Below are 21,487 nucleotides of genomic sequence, written 5' to 3'. Positions count from 1 at the left end.
CACCCTCATTATTCGGGTCACATAAACCGGAAGTATAATCGAAGGGTCACAGGTATGCTGTTGTGGTTGTCTCGAAGAAATAATTGAGAACCGGCTTTTTATGATTTTGACTCTGGGTTATATGTAAAATATATGACCCTCTATGCGGTAAGCCGCCAAGGGACTTGTAATTTGTTCTCTATGCAGGACAGTTAAAGGCAGCCCTTTGAACATAAGAAAGAAGAGGATCAGCATAAAATAGGGGAATATAAGATGGCGGCTTAAACAGTGTTGAGCGCCACACAGGTGCGCGATGGCACGACAAAAATAAGTGTTTTCCTACTCTATTACATGACTCCCCGAGTCCAAATAGTGAAGCATTGTTTTTATCAAGACATAAATATGAGCCGCCTGAGGAATCAAAGGTGTTGTTGGGCTGACGCTTCCGGTTCATCCCTTTCCACTCCTCCGGCTGTTTCCCTGTCCTGGAAAGTTGATGATTTCCAGTCAATGCCACTCAAGGCTTCAAATTCAGCTTCATCATCAATTAACCCGGCCGGATCAACTTCAGGGGCGAAAGTATGCTTATGAGGGGGAGGGATCAGACTGATTGCCTCATAATGTGGTGTTGGAATTCTCTGATTATCGGCGTCATAACCCGGTTGGTATTTGCTAAGATCCGTATCATTACCGATCAGAGTGGCCACAGGACGTACGTCCTTCACGCAAGCGGCGAAATCCTTCTGGTCAAATGGGGTGCTGTCCTCCTTCAAACTGGGATACCCAAGGGCGATGTCGGCCGGGTCTAGCTCTGGTAGCCACGCCTTGGCCCGGCTTAAAGCAGCTATGGCTCCGGCTCCCGCAGAAGCTCGTCTAAATTCTTGGAATCGTTGAGGTAGCACGGCAAGCCGCCTTAGCACATCCGCCAGATGAGTGGGAACTTCATTTGACAGAGCCACGACGGCTAAGGTGCGTTGTGACCCGGTGTAGAGTTGTTCCACCAGGGTATAAACGGCCTTCAGTTTTGTCAGCATGTTCTCATTGAGATTGGCACTCCTGGAGCCTGCATTACAAGGTCAGGTGAGCTGAGGACAATTGAGATGTTTGTTGAAAAACATTCAAGCTAGCTAACACTTACAGAATAACTTACCAAAGATTGCTAAGACCATCTGAGATATATGGCGTTTTAAGCCGGATAGCTCGGTGGTTGTTTCTGCAAGAGTGGCCTCCGCTTGTTCAGCCCGGTTGAGTAAAGCGGTCTTTTCATCCGCCCAGGACTTTCTTTCTGCCTCAAACTTCTTTTTCAATTTCTCTTGTGCGGATATACTGACTTCAAACTTGGAATTTGCCTTTTGGGTTTCAATTTCTTGAGTTTTCAGGCGATTCTTCAAGTCGGAGATCTCCGATTCAAATTGCTTAATGGCGGCCTGTATAAATTCTGAGTTACAGTTAGGATTATCATAATGCAACATTAAGTCCCAAGCACTTTGCAAGCAAAGATACTTGGCACTTGGGGGCTAATGTATGCTAAAGAGCTCTAATTACAGTGGCGGTTCATGGAGATAAAGTCCCAAGCACTTTGCAAGCAAAGATACTTGGCACTTGGGGGCTAATGCATATTGCTGTTCAAGTACTTGGTTAAAATACGGTGAAGACCGGTTCAACTATGTTGTCTAAGCCGGCCCTTGGGTGCTACCGGATAAGCCGGTTTTCTTACAGTGATTATTAAGCTGATGACAAGTCTATAACATATTTCATCATAAGTAATAGACTTGGGGGCTGGCCTAGTAAGGATAAATAAGGAACAAGCAACAAGAGTTATACCTCAGATTTTTGGTGTATTTGTTTCACCATATCAACTTCCAGATCCTGGCTGTTGTGCACTTGGTTTACATAACCAGAGACGATTTCTCCAATACTCAGATGAGCATAATCAGTGACATCTAGCCGGGTTTTGCGACGTTCCAGAAGTTCTTCTTTGGCGGAGCACTTGGCCAGCGCGGTGGGTCTTCCCGGTTCAATCAAGTCAGTCCAGATGATTTCGACGTCCGGGTCATCCCCCTTGGCCGGGCTAGGGTTCTCCGGATCTTCAGAACCTTCCATGGCTTGTTCGACGAGCGGATCAGTGGTGAGAGTTGGAGTGTCATGGGCTGGTTCAGGCGATGGCTCATGAGCGGAAGTATCAGGAGCAGCCGCTCTGAGCTCCGGTTCAGCAAAGACTGGCTCTTTTGCCGGCTTACTTTTCTTCGTCCTCTTGCTGGGCTTTACTTGTACACTGAAAATTAAAGGGTTAGTACAAAAAACATGAGTAAGATAAGCACAAGATAAGCATATTATCACTACCCTGGAGCGGTTTTGAAAGCCGGCATGCTGGACTGCATTGATTCGTCGGAGGAAGGTGAAGTTCCCTGATAGTTTGAGTCAGAAGAATTGAGTGGTTGACGAGTGAAACCTGCCAAAGGATACAAAGAATATAAATCAGAGATAACCTCAGCCCGGCGTTTTCTTGTTGCATCGGGTAAGCCGGAGGAGAGGTCCTCATCTTTACTGGTCCGGGTCTGCCTCCGACTCTCGTGAATATGTTGCTTCAAAAGAAATTGAGGATCTTGATAAGCTAAAGGATGTGAAAATCTTACTTTTCGGGTTACCCTTCGGACTTTCTGTCTCGGCAAAGGCTCGGAGTCGGAGGAAATTATAGTTACCTCTTAAGTTACTGCATGACTTGCTCCTGTATCCTCCTGCTGATAATCAGTGTCAATAAGATGGTTAAAGAAGGAGCCTAAAGAGTCAAGAGTTACCTCTGACTCGGAGGTATCGTCCAGATGAAACATATCCGAGGCGCTAGGTTTGTTCCCCTTCTTACGGGCAGTGGCTTTTTTGGCGGCTTTCTTGGCTTTTCTGGCCTTCTTTGCAGCCTCATGGTCATACTTGACCTTCCAGAATTTATCACCAGCCTGTAAAATATAGCAAGAGTTTTTGAGTAAAGATGAAATTGTCAAAGTGGAAAGTAAGATGCTCAAGTTAATGGTTTACCGCTGGAGCCGGGTTAGCCTTGCAGAAAGGACTTAAGCCCGCTTTCCCACAATCTGCCAGGCTCTCGTTCAGAAGAGACTTGGTCATGTCATCAACGATATCCTCAGGTAAGTCGTCAGGACTGTGCCGTAGAGGATCATTTTTCTGGCCTGTGTAATCGCACATCAAGCTGGGGCGGCGGCTCAAGGGAATCACCCGCCAGGCAATCCAAACCCGGACCAAGTCAATGCCGTTTAGGCCGTTCCCCAGAAGAGCTTTAATCTTGTTGATGGTGGGGGCAAGTGTTTGACATTCAGCCGGAGATAATTTATCTGGTAAAGGGTGAGTTGACTCCAGGCGCAGGGCGCGAAAGCCGGGCAAGGGGTTCTCATCAGCCGGAGAAGTGTCCTGACAGTAGAACCATGTCTGGTTCCAATCTTTAGGGTGACTCAGCGGCTCGGCATAAGGGAAGAGGCAGTCTCTACGTCGCTGGATTGAGATCCTGCCAAGTCCCAAACTGGGCCCATGGGCACATTCTTTTTGACGGTTCAGATAAAATAACTCTCTAAAGCGTAGTATGCTGGGTTCTTCTCCAAGGTACACCTCACAGAATACTTGGAAATTGCAGATGTTTGACACAGAATTGGGTCCGATGTCTTGAGGCCGCAGGTCAAAAAAGTGCAAGACGTCTTTGAAATTTTTTGAGCCGGGTGGAGCAAAGCCCCGGCTCATGTGATCAGTAAAAATGACAACTTCCCCATCCTTGGGTTGAGGTTTTTCTTCTGACGGGTCAGGAGCACGATAAGACAAGATCTCTTTCTTCGGCAGATGACCACTCTTCACAAAACCGTCTAAGATGCTATCAGTGACGGTGGATTTAACCCAGTTGCATGTGATGGGTGCTTTGGGAGCCATGGGCGGCATTATGAAGGATGGAAGCCTATGACAAAAATAAAAATTTCCGGCTCAAATTTAAGCCAGAGAAAGTACTTCAATTCATATTCAAGATGGCGGCTTACGAAGGGGCCTAATGATATATGGCTAATTGTGTCAGATTGTTTAAGCCGCCATGGGAAACAGTAGCAATTAAATTATTTAAATCCACTATGAGTGATCAGAATCATTCATTGAGCATTGCCTCGTTAAGCCGGCGGTAAGAGCCGCCATGGATAATGGATACAGTTTTTGTCTAAGTATCGCACAAACAGGTCTCACAGGTTGCAGTTGCTATTTTGGATCAAACGGTGGTTCAAAAAAGAAAATATTATAGACCTAAAAACTAGTGCAGATGAGTTCGTGAGCTCTAATGAGGTCTTTTTACAAGCAAAAGGGATCTGCTAGTATTGAAAATGGATGCGAAGCAACTACCGCATGAGTTCCATACTACTTTTGGATCAAATAAAGCCGCGGTGGAGGAACTACGAAGAAACTGTGTTGAACCATGAAGAACACGGAAGAACTTGAAAACCCTGAATGCAGATCTGAAGTGCGGGAAGGTGAAGACTTACGGCTGTAGATCTACTGCGGAGGATCGCCGCCGTTCTCTGGTCGATTCAGGTTGATGCAGCGGCCAAGATCGACGAAGATGAGGTGCTCTGCTGCGGCAGCGGCGGCGGAGCTCGAGCAGCAGCGAAGTCGCAAGAGGAAGAAGATGACAGAAAGGGGGAGAATGAAGAAAGACCTAAAGGTCGTGCTTATTTATAAGGAAAGACTGACAGAGAGGGCGCGAGAAACGAGCAGGCCAGACATGGATATCCAGCTACTCCGACGCCCCGATTTTCAGGATGGTCATTAAGATAAAGATCCGTTGAGATATGACAGAATAAAATGAATTTAATGGAAGATGACGTCATGGCGGGTTATCATGAATCCAGAAGATGACGTCATGGCGGGTTATAACTTTGCACAGACAGAAGCCAGAAGGTTTTTCTTAAAGTATTGAAGATTGACATGAACCGGTTCAAATCAATCTAGGGCCTAATGTTGGTGATATAACTACTGGTGTAACCTGCCCAGGAGGGGCCGGGTTACGCTATTACAATTCATTATATGAAGCCCAATATCAAGCTTGAAGATGGCGGTTCAATAAAGGGCCTAAAGCCCGTAGGCGACTTAAGGCCCGTAGTGATAAACCGCCGTAATGGCATGACTTGTGTTGTATGGCAAGATTAACTAGTTACCGAGCCGGATACTGTTTATAAGCCGGCCGGGACTCTGTATGCCGCGGGGCGTCAACCCGTGTATATAAGGGGATGACCCGCCGGCGGCTTAAGGGAGCTAACATCAAATCGGTAGCCAGGCATAGCGGATTCGCTCCCTGGTCATCAAAAGCCTAGTAATTCCACCTCAACTGGAGTAGGCTTTTACCTTCACCGTAAGGGGCCGAACCAGTATAACCCTCGTGTCCTTTGTCCCGCTTTAACCCCTTTAAGCTTCCTAGTTGCGATGGTTCCACAACTAAGTCCTTTCACAAGGGCATCTGCCGTGACTATTCCACGACACCTCCCGGTTCTCACATCTTGATACCACTCAGCATTTGATTTCGATGGGCGTCGACACGTTGGCTGTGCCGATTGGGAAGTTCAGTTTCGCTTTCCAGCCGTACAACGCCATCGCCTTGATGTCGTACACCTTCGCTGTGAGCTCCGCCGATTGGTGGGAGACCAGCCAAAACCGGACGCCTGTGTTAGTGTCTCTGATTTCTGACGCCCACGTCCCCCACGAGCTCTGCCGCATGCTGTGGTACTTCTTCGACGGTGGCATTGGCAGGTCGGCACCAAATGAGCACGAAAGGGGGTCGTCACCGCATCGGCGGTAGCTCGACTGTATGCCTTGTCGTGGATTTGCCGTACGAATCGTCGGCGACTTCCTAGGAGGGTCGGATCATGCCATGTGGGGTGGCTCCGGCCTATTCAAAGATTCGTCGTAGGTGGGAGGGCCTAGGAGGGGATGGATTTCAGCGTCGGCGGATACGATGTGGTGGTGGTGAGGGCAGCGGGAGGGGCGGCGTAGAGATGGGTGTGACTGCTTTCTAGATGAGCAGTTATAAAGAAAACTCCTTCGTACCCTCTGATGGAGGGGAAAGCTGGGTTTAGGTCTATAACGCAACTAGAATAACAAGATGCTACCAGATCTATAAGACACTCACCAAACAACCTAATAAAAACCATCAATTTTTTTATTGAAGGTAAAACTAGCAACATGAGTGAACCATAGAAATCTAGATGGGTTTGGGTATTGAAGGAGGAGCAAATATTGGTTACCTTTATGAAAAGGCCTTGGGCTTGTCGGTAGCGTTTCCTTGCGGGCGATGGCAAGGCGGTGATCCCCTTTTGTCATGTCATATGCCGGCACCGAGGCGGGGAGGGAAACCTATCGCCGGGAGGGATCTAGATCTAGAGCAGACGATGGAGACGAGGCGAAAGTGTGAAGTTATGTATGGGGGTAGTTGTGATCAAGTAATGAGATATTTACCCGCGCTGCTGATATGGTGCTACAGCTAACCTGCAGCAGCAGAGAGTGTCTGCCCACGCTACTGCTATACAAGCGTAGCAGCAGCGACCAGTATAAAAGCGCGCTACTGCTAATAGCTCTAGCGCACTTTATTAGGCCGCGCTACTGCTAGTGGCACGCTGCTGCTAACTTTTCTCCACTCGCTACGGCTAATTTTATTAGTTTTTGATTTTTTCTGCATATTTGTTTTGTATTTGAACAGGCTTTATACAAGAATCTTTAGCACATACAAATGTCATCATCATACACATACAAATGGCTGCGAGACCACACATGTAATCATAGCATATACGTACAAATAGTCTCATCATAATCATCATCCAACACAAAGTGGTCTCTCGTCATCATCTCAAAAATAGCGATACATGCAAGTCTCGAATACTTGCAACTACAACATCATCCATCTAAACAATGATATACGCGAGAAGTGCTATCATTATGAGTGATAGTGGAACTATGCAGTACATGAGGCGGCGGTTATGAGTCCTCTCTCGCGCTAGCGTGAACCTCAAGTAACTAGATTGTGCTTCTTGTATGCTTTTGAAGCCTTTATGGCTGGCGCCCGAGACCCCCTCCACTTGCGCCTGACACCCATGCCACTCATCGTACACTCCCGGAACCTTCCCTTTGTACACGAGATAGCACTTCTTCTTCGCCATCAAGAATCTAGGTACCTGTTAGAGATGCATCTTCATCAAGAGAATGTACGATCATATGCAACAAAATATACTAGAGCAACATGAAAAAGAAAGGGTTAGCAACTAGATGCAACATATAGTACGCAAACTAATTCACTAGAGGTACGCATGTCATCATACCCCAACTAACAAAATAGCGTTACGCAAGTTCGGCAGGGACCGTGGACATCACAAAGTTTCATCGCTATAGAAAGTATACAAGTTCAACCAACACATATCATCATCATCGGCATCGTAAATCACTAGAAGTTCCATCCTTCCATATCGTCAAGGATGGACCCTAGCTTCTTGAACGACGTGAGGTCATGATGTTGCATGCCTGTGCGAGTTCGGACATCAGCTCGCGATATAGGGCCGTGGTTGAACATCCCCTTCTCATCGACGACTTCTTTCATGATGATCGTCGCAATGTCCCTTTGGATGCGAAAGAAGTCATCTCTAAGTTTATAATCCACTTCTCCATGAGATTCTACCCACTTGTGGATATGATCATCGTTTCTGGTTGTCATACGAAGCTTTTGGTGATCCGTGTTGAACTCAGTCATGAGATGGAGGAGGTAGAATCCATCTTTCTTGCTTGGTTTTGGGACATGGATGCAGCAGAAGTTAGTTTTATGCCAGAAACCCAACTTCTTGTTCCTTTGTTTCCTGATCTGCAGGTGGCCACCCCTAATGCTGAAGCCTTGGAGAGCATTTCATTATGTGGGTGTAGTCCTTCTTCTCATAGTCTCTGGTAGGGTCGAAATACACGGCGTGGGAGACTCGCGAGTAAAGAACGATAAGGACGGCGCGCCCGTTGCTGCAGGGAAAAGACACCTCAAATTATTCTCCATATGAGTGAGAAGGAATGATTGAAATGTACGAAAGGGTTGTCCGGAACTGACTTACTTTGGATGATAAGGCAGGAAGACAATTTCCTGGTCCTTATTCTGTACTATGAAGTTTTGGAGGTACTCCCTAGCAGCTTCACGCTCAAAGTTGCCGAGACTCAAGAAAGACTCATGCATGTAGTACGGATCCGCCACACAGATTTGCGAGACTTCTTCTCACTTCATGACGGAGCTCATATGTAGCGCAAAAAGGCGTACTATTGTAAAATCGAGCCGCCTTGTCAGAAACATCTCAAAGATATGGTCAAACCGCAAGAAGAACACCTCCACGGGCCGTGTGTCGACGTAGCACTTCCCCTCAGGCACACGAGCCGCGTATGTCGGATATCCTAGATCCTTCGAGGCTAGTAGGCTTTTCTCAGTCGACAGCACATGGTCTTGCAGTCTCCTGAGATCCCCTGATAGTGCCTCCAGCGGTTTCAGCGGTAGCATCGGCTCGCCCATGAGATGGAACATGGCCCCACCTTTCACGGGTACACACTCTTCAGAATCTACCGTCTGGCTGCTATGTGCTTTGGCTTGTTTGGAGGCAGCTATCTTCCCTAGTCTCTTCCTCTCCTTTTTCTTGGGCACACCTTCCAGACCCTTCCTTAACCCCTGCCCCAGTGTTGTCGGGCTAAGCACTGTACGACTCCCGGCTAGTTGAGCCTGTGTTGAGGCGTCATCTTCAGGCGTGTCCTGTGAGGATTTCATGAAGAGAGACTTCTTGCAATCCCTGCTACGACGTTCCTGCCTAGGTAGATCATCCATATCCCCATTAGCATGATGATAGCCCGATTCGTCATATGGTTGACTCATCATGTCTAAGTCACCCTCATACGTGTTTGTATTGAGGAAACCCATTGGGTCCTCCATCTCCTCCATCTCATCATCCATTCTCTGTTCTACGGGACCGACTACATCAGCCAGTACTATTGCACCCCCTTCATCACGTCGTCCGTCGCTCTCACCCGGCAGTACAGGAGCTGGTAATTGCATAGGCGGGGTGGTGGTCTCCATACATGCTTGTTGATGTGTGGTTATTGGTGTGCTCTCGGCCGGATCCAGACGAAGAAGATTCTTCGGCCATAGCAGCACCCACCGCTTGCACCTTCCAATCCGTGGCGGGGTCTCGTCGTCCTCTCCCCTTAGGCGTAATGGAGGAGGCAAATCCTCGTGCCCTGATGTCACACTCGACAAGGTAACTGATACGTATCCAACGTATCTATAATTTATGAAGTATTCATGCTGTTATTTTTTAATTCTTGGGTGTTTTACAATCATTTTATAGCAACTTTATATCATTTTTTGGGACTAACCTATTGACCCAGTGCCCAGTGCCAGTTGCTGTTTTTTGCTTCTTTTTTACATCGCAGAAAATCAATATCAAACGGAGTCCAAACGCAACAAAACTTTACGGAGATTTTTTCTGGACCAGAAGGAACCCAATGGGCCTGAGCTGCACCTGCACTACAAAAAAATACACTTCCGTGATGATACATGTTTGTCACACTAGGTCACGTTTTCTGTCATGCATGTACATCCATGACAAATTTATGATAGAATGAAGATAGTCATACCTGTGCTGTCGTGGAAGTGTTCCATGACATTACCAAAATTATCATCACGGAAGTGTCCACTTCCATGACGATAAATCGCGCGTCACAGAAGTGCTTTCGTCAAGGGTGACCGAAATTGTGGCATCCACCGTAACGGAACGCCGTTAAGCTATCGGGTCCAGTTTTGGATCCGATAACCCGTTAACAGCCCGGACCAATGGGGATTTTCCACGTGTAAAATTCTGATTGGCTGACGGAAACACGTGTCAGCTCCGCGTTGGCACAGGTGTCACTCATCCAATGGGCGAGATGCGCCTATGATATGCTGACATGTGGACTGGCCCAAAAGTGGCCCATAAAGTTTAAATGGGCCGGCCCAACTAAAGGCCCACAAGATTTTGCGGTCCATAATGGGCCAGCCCAGCAAAAGGCCCACGAGATTTTGCGTATCATAATGGGCCGGCCTAGCTAAAGTCCCACGAGATTTTGCGGGCCATTATGGGCCGGCCCAGCTAAAGGCCCACGAGATTTTGCGGACCATAATGGGCCGACCAAGATAAAGGCCCAACATTCTCAGTTAAGGCCCGTACGGCTAGTGTCAAATCGGCCCATAAACGGCCTATCCTAAACATGTCATCATCGCGGCCCATGGTCACTTCTGGCCCGTTAACAGTCCGCTAAGTATATGGGCCGAATTACGGCCCGGTGTATTTTCGGCCCGTTAAAGGTCCTGCTTCATTTGGGCCCATTTACAGACCATTGAAACTTTCGGCCCATAAATGACCGTGAAGGATTTGGGTCCTATTCGGCCATGTATGACATTCGGCCTGTTAGAGGCCCACTATAGATTTGGGCCACTTTTGGCCTGTTGTGATTTTCGGCCTGTTAACGTCGGATGAAATCCATGGGCCGTATGTGGCCCAATGTCACATCGGGCCCATTAACGACCCATATAAAAATGACGATAATCTAGCCCGACCGAACTTCCGGCCTGTTAAAGGCCCGTGTATAAGGTCGGCGCATTTACGGCCCGTCCGAATTTCAGCCTGTGAAAGATCCGCATCGGAAATGGGCCCAATCTCACTTTCGGTCTTTTAAAGGCCCATATTTTTTAGGGCTCGAGGTATTTACACCTGTAAATGGCCTATTGTTAATGAGGGCCCAAATTATGTTTAGGCCTGTTAAAGGCCCACTATGGGCACAGGCCTACCAGAAAAATATGAAATCTTATGTTGATTTAGGCCCAAATATTTTTAGTGGGCTACATGCAAATTCCGGCCCATAATCGTTTTTAGCCCAATTGGAATGGGCCCGATGAATGTTGGCATGTTGGGCTCCTACGAAGCTTTCGGCCGAATACATTACTAAGATAAACCTACACTATACAAAAGTAGCGTCGTAATTATTGCAGCCTTTGGCAGCAGCATAAATGTTGTATCACAACAAAAGGCCCGTTGGCATAAAGTTTACAGTCCTTGCAGATAAAAGCACCATCAGATGTATAGAAGCACAAATCATTTGACCTGAGTGCTAATGTTTCAGGCTTTAGAATCTGATGGAGCAGCACGATCTTCACCTTTTTTTCCGCCATTGCTCTTGAACAACGAAGCGAAAGTCTGATAGTCTGGTTTCAAAACCATTCATATCTTGACGACATTTTTCAACCACTATTCTTGTTTCCAAAACGATGTCCATTAGGGATTGGACTTGTGTCTGGAGCACAGATATATCACTTCGTCTAGCAGGAAGATTTTGTTCAGTAGGCGATTTGGATGAGGTTACCTTGACAACCAACCTAGAATTACGCAGGAAGGTGCTTTTTGCACTGTTAGTGGAGAGATACTGACGCACTGCAGCAAGAGGTGACATTGTGCCTGTGGTAGCCTCGTCACCTTCAGGTGGTTGTGGTTGTTCAGTCATTTTTTCCATAGCTTCCTGGAAGTTTGAACTTGTAGATTAGTGTACCAGATAAGTTACTAATGAGACAAAAACAAACAAAGTAGGTTACACGTTTACACATAACTTATTTTGGTGAACTACTGTAATACATTAGCATGTATTGTAGTGCCAACTACATAATAAAATCACTTTCGGAACATATGTCCATGTAGCATGCCTACTGTATTGTCTATTTCCTCACATGCGTTGACATCTAAGGATAAAGAGACATGGTTTAAAGTAGGATGAACATAGTATGACATCATTCATATCATGGGCAAACAGATATAAAACAAACAGGCTATTTTATCATTGTGTGCGCACGTGAACATAACAACTAGAATACAGATCAAAACCATGTAAGGTGAAATGATACGTTAAGACAACTGTGTATAAAAGTTAACAGAGTAACTGACATTGGCTGCAAACCAAGTAGTTAAATGAACACATCACAGTACCAATCAGTTCAAAGGCAGGAGGAGTAAGGACTTACAACACCGGCTTGAACTGGTGTGCTCATGCCCTTCATCTTGCTGGTGTGGCAATCCTTGAAGATTTGCACTGCATTTGGCTCAGGCTCTTTTTGGTCCGCACAGGCTTTCCTCTGTATTTGGAACAAGTCAATATAGATACGATAATATGGCACAGAAAAAAGAAGGAAGTAGCAGCCCCTTACAAGAGCCTCGCAGTGTGCAATATAGCTACGAGATCCTGTTGTCTGTTGGAATTTCACTTTAGAACGGTTGGTCTTGTTCTTCAAACAGTTAGCCTAGAAGAAGATACACTTGTAAGGCACATACATAAATACAAGTTCAATATGTGGTCTAATCAAATACATATAGCCTACCTGATACTTTGGATCAGACCAGTGTTTAACGAGGGTTGTCCAGTCTTCATCTGTAATATATTCCACTGGAGATGTTTGGGCGATTTCATTGTTAGCCTTGCCTTCAAAGTGAGATTTTCTAAGGTGGTACCGATACTGTCGCAGAGCAGACTGAAAAACATGAGTGCATGCTTGTTTAGTTGCATCATCTTTTGGATCCAACTTGAACCTCATCTGTTGAAAAAAGAATGTGAGTCTTATTAGGAGGAAGCTAGAAAGTATGGGACAGAGCAAGACAATATTACTAATTGCGATGAATAACATTACTTACAGATAAATGGTCAAGGAAGGTGTTAAACTGGGTATTGTCTTTCTCATTCCTATACTGGATCCACGTTGGGAAGATACGTGCATGACACCTAACGGCAACGGCTGCCTCTGATACTAACTTGGCTGACTCTGTAGCATCACGTGGCCTATTTAAACCTGCCTCAAAATGGATCTCCATTCTTCCTCCTTTAGATTTTGTTAATCTGTCAAGCATTATCCCTAATGTCTGTTTCCGCTTGCGTCGTGGTGCTAGTTCAACAACGAATATGGAAAGTGTTAGTGTACATCAAACTGTGAGAGTACATATAAAGGAGCATGCAATTGCAACTTGACTCGGTCAGGTACTGTCTTGGTGTTGATGCTCATGAGGTTCATCTGATCTTGCCAAGACCTGTTGTGTCAGCAGTGCTTCGGGAGTAGTGTTAGGTGTGAAGGCAGCTTGGGAACTGGCCAGTTCCGGAGCAAACGAACGAGTAACTCGTTGAGATGCTGGTACAGTTGAAGTGGATGCTGCAGCTGGTGGAGTACGTGATACTGTGTTTGTAGATTTAGCCGGTGGACTTGGACCTTCTACTGCACTATAAGTACCAGCAGAATCTGGACGGCAGATCCTTTTCCGTTTCACCCGACGAGTAACACCACTCCCTACTATATTATTTTCCTTGCTCTTTTTTGACTTTGCCATGTCAAGCCGTACCCACAACACAAAAGAATAAAATCGCTCTTCAGAACTCATTGATGCATGATACAGACAAGCAATACTTTGATGTAAGACAACCGTATAAGGATGGAATATGTAAGAAAAACAGGACGACATGACATATTCACAGCTACGATGTGTAAACTAAGCAGAAGGATTTTCAAGAAAATAGAAGTGATGCAAGCTAAACACCATATGAAAGATGCAACTAATATTACTCTGCCAAGTTAAAAGTGTCTTGTCATAAGTGGCAATTCGAAAAATTAGAAGCAGTACAACATAGAAATCAATGCAAGATGCAACCACTATCAAACTACCATGTTAAAAGTGTCCAATCATGAGTGACTGATGCGGGATACACAACAACAGTACTTTGATGTAAGAACATGGTATGATAGATAGATGCAGTGTATTCTAGACACAGAACGCCATGTCATATGCACATGTATAACGTATTAACTCAGCAGGTGCAATATAATGAAAATAGAAGAAATACAGGCTAGACAACATATGCAACATGAAACCAATTATCACACTATCAACTTAGAGCAAGCACATGTGATGGTGGAGTACGGGAGATGAACTCATCATGTAGACTTGGGACTTCAACTTCATTAGCAGTAGCAGTGGAAAATCTAGAGAGTCTCTGTTTGCATCGATGCGGAGGACCGCCAACATCCCCTAACTTACTCTTTTCCTTCATATTTTCTGATATTGCCTTATGAAGTCAAAACCACAAGAAGATGAATAAAATTAGCTCTGCATAACTGGTTGATGCATGATACAAACGAACACTACTTTTATGTAAGGCAAGTGCAGGATAGGAGGATGGAATATATACAAAAAAGACAACGTTTCATATTCACACGTACGATAGGAGGATGGAATATGTATGAAAAAACAGTAAGCGGAAGGCATTTCAACAAAATTAGAAGAAATGAAAGCTAGGCACCATATGAACATGCAACAAATATCACTCTATCAGGTAAAAAGTGTCTCATCGTAGGTGCCATTTCAAGAAATTAGAAGCAGTACAAGCTAGAAGACAATGCAAGATGCAACCTACATCACAGTCCCAAGTTAAATGTGTCTTATGGGTAAGTGATCGTTGCAGGTATAAGTTGTAAGCTACGCAGATGCAATTCAACATAACCAGAAGCAATACAAACTAGACATCATACGGAAAACGCAACTACATATAATAGTTCCAAGTTAGACCAAGCACATGTGATGGTGGAGTAGGGGAGATGTGCTCGTCATGTACACGTATGTTCTAGAAACAGGAACACGTGTCATATTCATAGGCATTATGTGTAAAGTAAGCAGATGCAATTCAACAAAGTTAGAAGCAATACAAGCTAGACATCATACGCAACATGGAACCACATATAATAGTGCCAAGTTAGAGCAAGCACCTGTGATGGTGGAGTAGGGGAGATGTGCTCATCATGTACACGTATGTTCTAGAAACAAGAACATGTGTCATATTCATAGGCATTATGTGTAAAGTAAGCAGATGCAATTCAATAAAGTTAGAAGCAATACAAGCTAGACATCATACGCAACATGCAACCACATATAATAGTGCCAAGTTAGAGCAAGCACCTGTGATGGTGGAGTAGGGGAGATGTGCTCATCATCTACACAGCTACGTTGACTGTCTAGCCTTGCATTGTCTTGCGAATCTTGTTGGGAGGATGGCGGAGTAGAATCTGTAGAGAACCTCTATTTCAGTTGCTCGGAAGGACCACCATCATCCAATGCCTTTCCAATTTCCTTCAGCTTTATTGATTTTGCATTGTGAGGTCAAACCGACAAGAAAAAGGAATATAATTCGCTCTTCAGAACTCATTCATGCATGATACTGACGAACACTACTCTGATGAAAGGCAAAGTCATGATACGAGGATGGAATATGTACGAAAAAATGGACGGCTTGACATATTCACACCTATGATGTGGTAACTAAGCAGAAGGCACTTCAACAAATTAGAAGCACTGCAAAACTAGACACCATATGAAAGGTGCAATCAATATCACTCTGCCATGTTAAAACTGTCTCGTCATAGGTGGCGTTCATCAAACTAGAAGCAATACATGCTAGAAATCATATTCAAGACGCAAACCAATATCACACTGCCAACTTAAAGGTGTTCCATCATAAGTGACTGATGCAGGATACACAAGAAGAGTAGTTTCATGTAAGAACATGGTGTGATAGACAGATATAGTATGTACCAAAAACAGGAAAGCGTGTCATATTCACACGTATCATGTGTAAGCTAAGCAGATGTAGTTTACACTAATTAGGAGAAATACAAGCTAGACACCATATGCAACATGCAACCAGATATCACACTGCCGAGTTAGAGCAAGCACCTTGGATGGTGGAGTAGGGGAGCGGAGACTTGGACCTTGTAATGCACTATCAGTACAAGGAGAATCGGTACAGATGGTCCGTTTACGTTGCTGCAGAGGACCACCATCATCGCCTTCCTTACTCTTTTCCTTCCTCTTTCTTGATTTTGCCTTGTCAAGTCAAACCCACAAGAAAAAGGAATAAAATTTGCTCTTCAGAACTCATTGATGCATGATACTGACGAACACTACTCTGATGAATGGCAAAGTCATGATACGAGGATGGAATATGTACGAAAAAATGGATGGCTTGACATATTCACACCTATGATGTGCTAACTAAGCAGAAGGCACTTCAACAAATTAGAAGCACTACAAAACTAGACACCATATGAAAGGTGCAATCAATATCACTCTGCCAAGTTAAAACTGTCTCGTCATAGGTGTCGTTCATCAAACTAGAAGCAATACATGCTAGAAATCATATTCAAGACGCAAACCAATATCACACTGCCAACTTAAAGGTGTTCCATCATAAGTGACTGATGCATGATACACAAGAAGAGTAGTTTCATGTAAGAACATGGTGTGATAGACAGATATAGTATGTACCAAAAACAGGAAAGCGTGCCATATTCACACATATCATGTGTAAGCTAAGCAGATGCAGTTTACACTAATTAGGAGCAATACAAGCTAGACACCATATGCAGCATGCAACCAGATATCACACTGCCAAGTTAGAGCAAGCACCTTGGATGGTGGAGTAGGGGAGCGGAGACTTGGACCTTGTAATGCACTATCAGTACAAGGAGAATCGGTACAGCCATTTACGTTGCTGCAGAGGACCACCATCATCGCCTTCCTTACTCTATTCCTTCCTCTTTCTTGATTTTGCCTTGTCAAGTCAAACCCACAAGAAAAAGGAATAAAATTTGCTCTTCAGAACTCATTGATGCATGATACTGACGAACACTACTTTCATGTAAGGCAGCCGCATGATAGGAGGATGGAATATGTATGAAAAACAGGACAGCGTGACATATTGACATGTATGATGTATAAAGTTTAAACTAAGCACAAGGTGCTTGAACTTGTTAGAATCAATGCTAGAAACCATATGAAAGATGAAACCAATATCGCTCTGCCAAATTAAAAGGGTGCCCTAACAAATGTGTTTGACCAAATTAGAAGCAATACATGGCAACAGGCTAGAAATAATATGCAATATGCAACGAATAAAGGTGACTCGTCATAAGTGATTGATGCAGGATACAGAAAGAGAGGTAGTTTCATGTAAGAATAAGGTTAACACATAGATGTAGTGTGTACCAAAAATAGGAAGGCATGTCATATTCACAGGTATAATGTGTAAACTAAGCAGATGCAATTTACCCTAATTAGAAGCATTACAAGCTAGACACCGTATGCAACGTGCAACCACATATCACACTGCGAAGTTAGAGAAAGCACCTGTGATGGTGGTGTGGGGGAATTGCGGTCATCAACTAGAGAGCTACGTTGACTATCTTCATTTAGCCTTACTGTTACTTGAGAATCATGTGGGGAGGATGACACTGCACTCTTTAAACGAGTATGGCGTCTCACAATAACCCACCCGGGTGACTGTCTCATCATAAGTGATTGACGAGGGATACAAAAGAGCATTAGTTTGATGTATGAACATGGTTAATAGACATATGTAGTGTGTATCAAAAACAGGAAGGCATGTCATTATCAAAGGTATATGTGTAAAGTAAGCAGATGCAATTTAACCAAATTGGAAGCAATACAAGCTAGACACCATATGCAACACGAAGTTAAAGCAAGCACCTGGGATGGTTGTGTGTGGCAATTGAGATCATCAACTGCAGAGCTACGTTTACTGTCTCCAACTGCTGACAATGCATCCTTTAGAGCGCTGAAACGCTTAGTGCTTATCTTCGAATTACACTGGAGCGACTTCTGTCTTTTCTTTTCAGCATTCATCAACACTGCGTCAGAGTCTGAAATACCCATGCATAAAAAACAATAGTGTGAGTATGGGTGAAGTGTGTGCACAATTAGTACAGTGTAAAGGTAGCAGATAGCAGGTCGGTTAGAAATAAATGACGGGAGATATATGATAGCTCTACAACATGCATGGCACACTAAATTACTACAGGATTCTATGAAAATAACATTCGACTGAAAACAAATAGGTCAGTCCATTTTTTCTGCACCGTCCGATGTACAAAGAACAGGCAGATCGCCTTCATCTACCTCCATCCAGACAGTGTTGACGATCTTCCTCGAAACGACAGCGACCACCGGCCCAGTCCCCTGCCTGCGCCCTCCCCTCGACCTCACCGCACCGCCATGCTTGGCACCGCCCCCCCGGCAATCCAATCAAGCCCCGCCAACCTCCAGATCGGGCGCAAGCAGCTCCTGCGCCCCACACCCCTATGATAGACACCGATGCGCCGCTTCCCCGGCGAACAAGTGGACTAGGTGCTCCGCGCGCCTAAGCGGGTGTTGCTTCTTTTAATTGCGGTTCGACTGACCCTGAATTGAAATCCAGGCGGGCTATTGACCTCTAGCAAAGGTGAAATAGTAAAGGGAGGAAACCTTGTGCATTTAGTATCACGAAGAAGATGCAGTAAGAAGTGCTCAACTAGTTTCTTTCGTGGGATGAATACGGTGTGAGCAGAGACGTAAGGTTTGCACGAATAAGGGAAGAGGAGTACCTCTTTCTGCTGGCAGTGCTGTGTCCTCTGTAACACCCCAAAATTTTGACCTTGTTTTATTTATTAAATTTTTTGCCAGGAAATTAAATTTTTTCTGGATTTATCTTTGATTTCAGAACCCCTCTTCTCTTTAATATTGTGGGTTTTTACCTCAAGTGGAAGCTTTCCAAAAGTATTATTGGACTTGTATACTCTCTCTATAAAACAATTCTTTATCGTGGATTTATTTGCATAATTGTTTCTCATGAGCTTTATTCTTTTAAAATGATTTTTCATAGATTTGGAGCCTCTGTTGCACAGCAACCATTTGATTAATGCATTTAAAATTTTCACCAAAATTTGGGGATGTCATGTGATGTTTCCACATCACTTTTATGCAAAGATATCTTTTAGTTATTGGAGATTTTGAGCTCTACATCAATTTTTCAAGTCTGGTCCAGTAGGTATTTTTGCACTACAACCTATTTAAATATTCTTTTAAAAATTCTTCCAAGTGTTTGGAGATGTCAGTAGATGCACATGTTTCAACTTTATGCAAAAACCCATTGGTGTTCTTTGAAATATTTGAGTGAAATATTTGAGAGTGGACCCATTGGAGTATTTTTGGTTCATGAGATAATAGCCTTTAGTTTCTGCCCAAAATTGGTTTTCTCAAATTTTTGCACTAACGAGTTTCTGGTCTTGACCAAGTAACCTTGCCACCCTCTTTATCATCTAAAGAGAATATGATCTGGAGAGTTTGGCCACCCCAAGAGTTGCCTAGATGCCCATGACATTCTGTCGAACACTTGGTGTGCATAGTCAGTTTTGACATGATTCTTAGTTTGCACTGTGTACTTAATCCACTGACCCAGTAACCTTGTCCACTAAGATCCTAGCTACTCCTAACCTAGGTCTGCTAATTGCCAGCCTCACCCAAGCCCTGTGGCACGCATTGGCATTTTGCCGAACAGTTGGCGTGCACGCTCTGGGCGCGCCCAGAGCGCACGTTTTGCACGCGCGTGCACCGAGCCGCCGCGTATCGCTGCCGCCCACCCCCGCGCTCGTGCTGACCCTTCCGGCTCGCAGCCGCCGTGCCCCGACCCCTCCCTTGCCGCAGAGCCGCCCTGGCCCCCTCCTGGCGCTCTACAGCGCCGCCACCGCAAGCCGCCACCGCCACCCCGACAACCTCTGCCCTAGACGGCGCCGCCCGAGCCACACCAGCGCGCCAGCTGCCCCCTGGAGTAGCTCGAGCTTATCCTGAAGCTCGTCGGCACGCGCTCGTCGCCGCCACGTCGTCCTGCAGCTACAGAACAGCGGTCGCCGGCGTTCTTATCCTCGGCCGCCGCGGGAACCGACCTTCCCCGGCTATAAATGGCCCCAAACCTCGCTCGAGCATTCTCAGGCAAACCGTAGAAGTGCGCCACCTCGCTCAAGTCGTCTGAAACCATCGCCTTCCTCACCTCCGGCAGGATCGGCCGCCGCCACACTCCGGTTCAATTCGTCATAGCCATAGCCTTCCCCGCCCATCCAACGCCACCGTACGACTCCCCTCGACTGTGCAGAGTCGCCCAGCCTCTAAGCTTCGATCGAGAGCCACCACAGCCCAAAACCCCAGACCACCCGAAGTCATCTCCGCCGCGAAGCTCACCGCCGGCGGCTTCCTCCGTCCCCACCGGCCTAGCGCCCACCGGGAGGACCGCCCTAGACTGGCGGATCCATCCCCGCCCTCAGGACCCCGCGGGGAGGCGCCGCTCGTCGACGGCGATCGCCGGAGTTCCGCCTCCGCTCGGGCAGAGGAAGAGGAGGGAGATGGGACTAGTCAAACCTGACCAGTGGGCCCGCTGGACCCACTGTCAGCGACCCAGCCCCGCCGACGTGTGTTTTAAGTGGAGGCGTATTTCGCAAAATACGTTTTCGCTAAACAGAAAACGTAAGCCCCTCCGAAACGTTTTCTTTTCTGTTTTATTTTAAAACAGAACTTTGACTAGCTATATCTTTTAAAATAAAACTCCAAATGAGTTGATTCTTTTTCCTACCTCTCTCAAATTTCATCTAGTTTATTTTAAGATTTATTTCAAAAATATTTAGGACAACTTTTTGTACTATTTTTGAAATATGGGTTATTTGAATATTTTTCAAAATAGGAAATGGAGAGAGAAGAAAACTTTCAAAAAGTTTTGGAATGCACACTTCCTCTCCACAACCTGAAGGCAAGCATTCTGAACCCTGGCATAATATTTCTGTGTGTTGTTGATACGGTCACAACACCACCTTGACACGGAACATTCGTTATTGTATGTGACGATACGATTATGCACGTGAGGGCATAATGAGATGCTTTGCTGTTAGTAATGGATATGCTGGTGATAGTAATCATCCTCGTGAGCTTTTCATGCATACCGGAAGGAAGCCGGGAAAGTCGCTGTCTTGGGTAGACACGAGCTTGTCCCTAGTTCCTCGTCGAGACGAGTGTGTCCGGTATGGCATGGTGAGGCTTGATGAGTGGTGACTTTATCTGTTAATGGTAATATAATTGTCATATGGAGAATACTTGGACCTCCTGAGTCGGCCGTAGGTCGAGTCTTGTTCAGTAAACCCCCTACTTGTTTTGTACTACCACTTGTCCATGCCGCAGGTAGGGTACGGTTCAGTAAGTTTTCAACCCCGTCCTAGCACACACCGTACAGAGAGGCCATGGTGGAAGATACCGGATGCATCTGGTAGGCATGCCACCTGGTCCGGGGGCATGGGTGTTTCCGGTTGGGACCGAGAGGGGGCACCCCTTAGAGCGCTCGATATAAATTTGATCCCATGCTACGTCGAGGTTGTAGCCTCCCCACTTAGAGTTTTGCTTGACAGGTGTCGTGGGTGATTCCAGACACCGGTAAGTTAAGCTGGTGTGTGCGGGTCAGGTGTGTTTTCAGTTAAAAGGCCGTAGGCGGAATTAGTCCCGATGGACTAAATAAATCCGTTACTCGTGGGTAAAGAGTACACCCT

This window comes from Aegilops tauschii, chromosome 2 (assembly GCF_002575655.3).
Source record: "Aegilops tauschii subsp. strangulata cultivar AL8/78 chromosome 2, Aet v6.0, whole genome shotgun sequence".
NCBI lineage: Eukaryota > Viridiplantae > Streptophyta > Magnoliopsida > Poales > Poaceae > Aegilops > Aegilops tauschii.
This window is presented reverse-complemented; position numbering follows the sequence as displayed.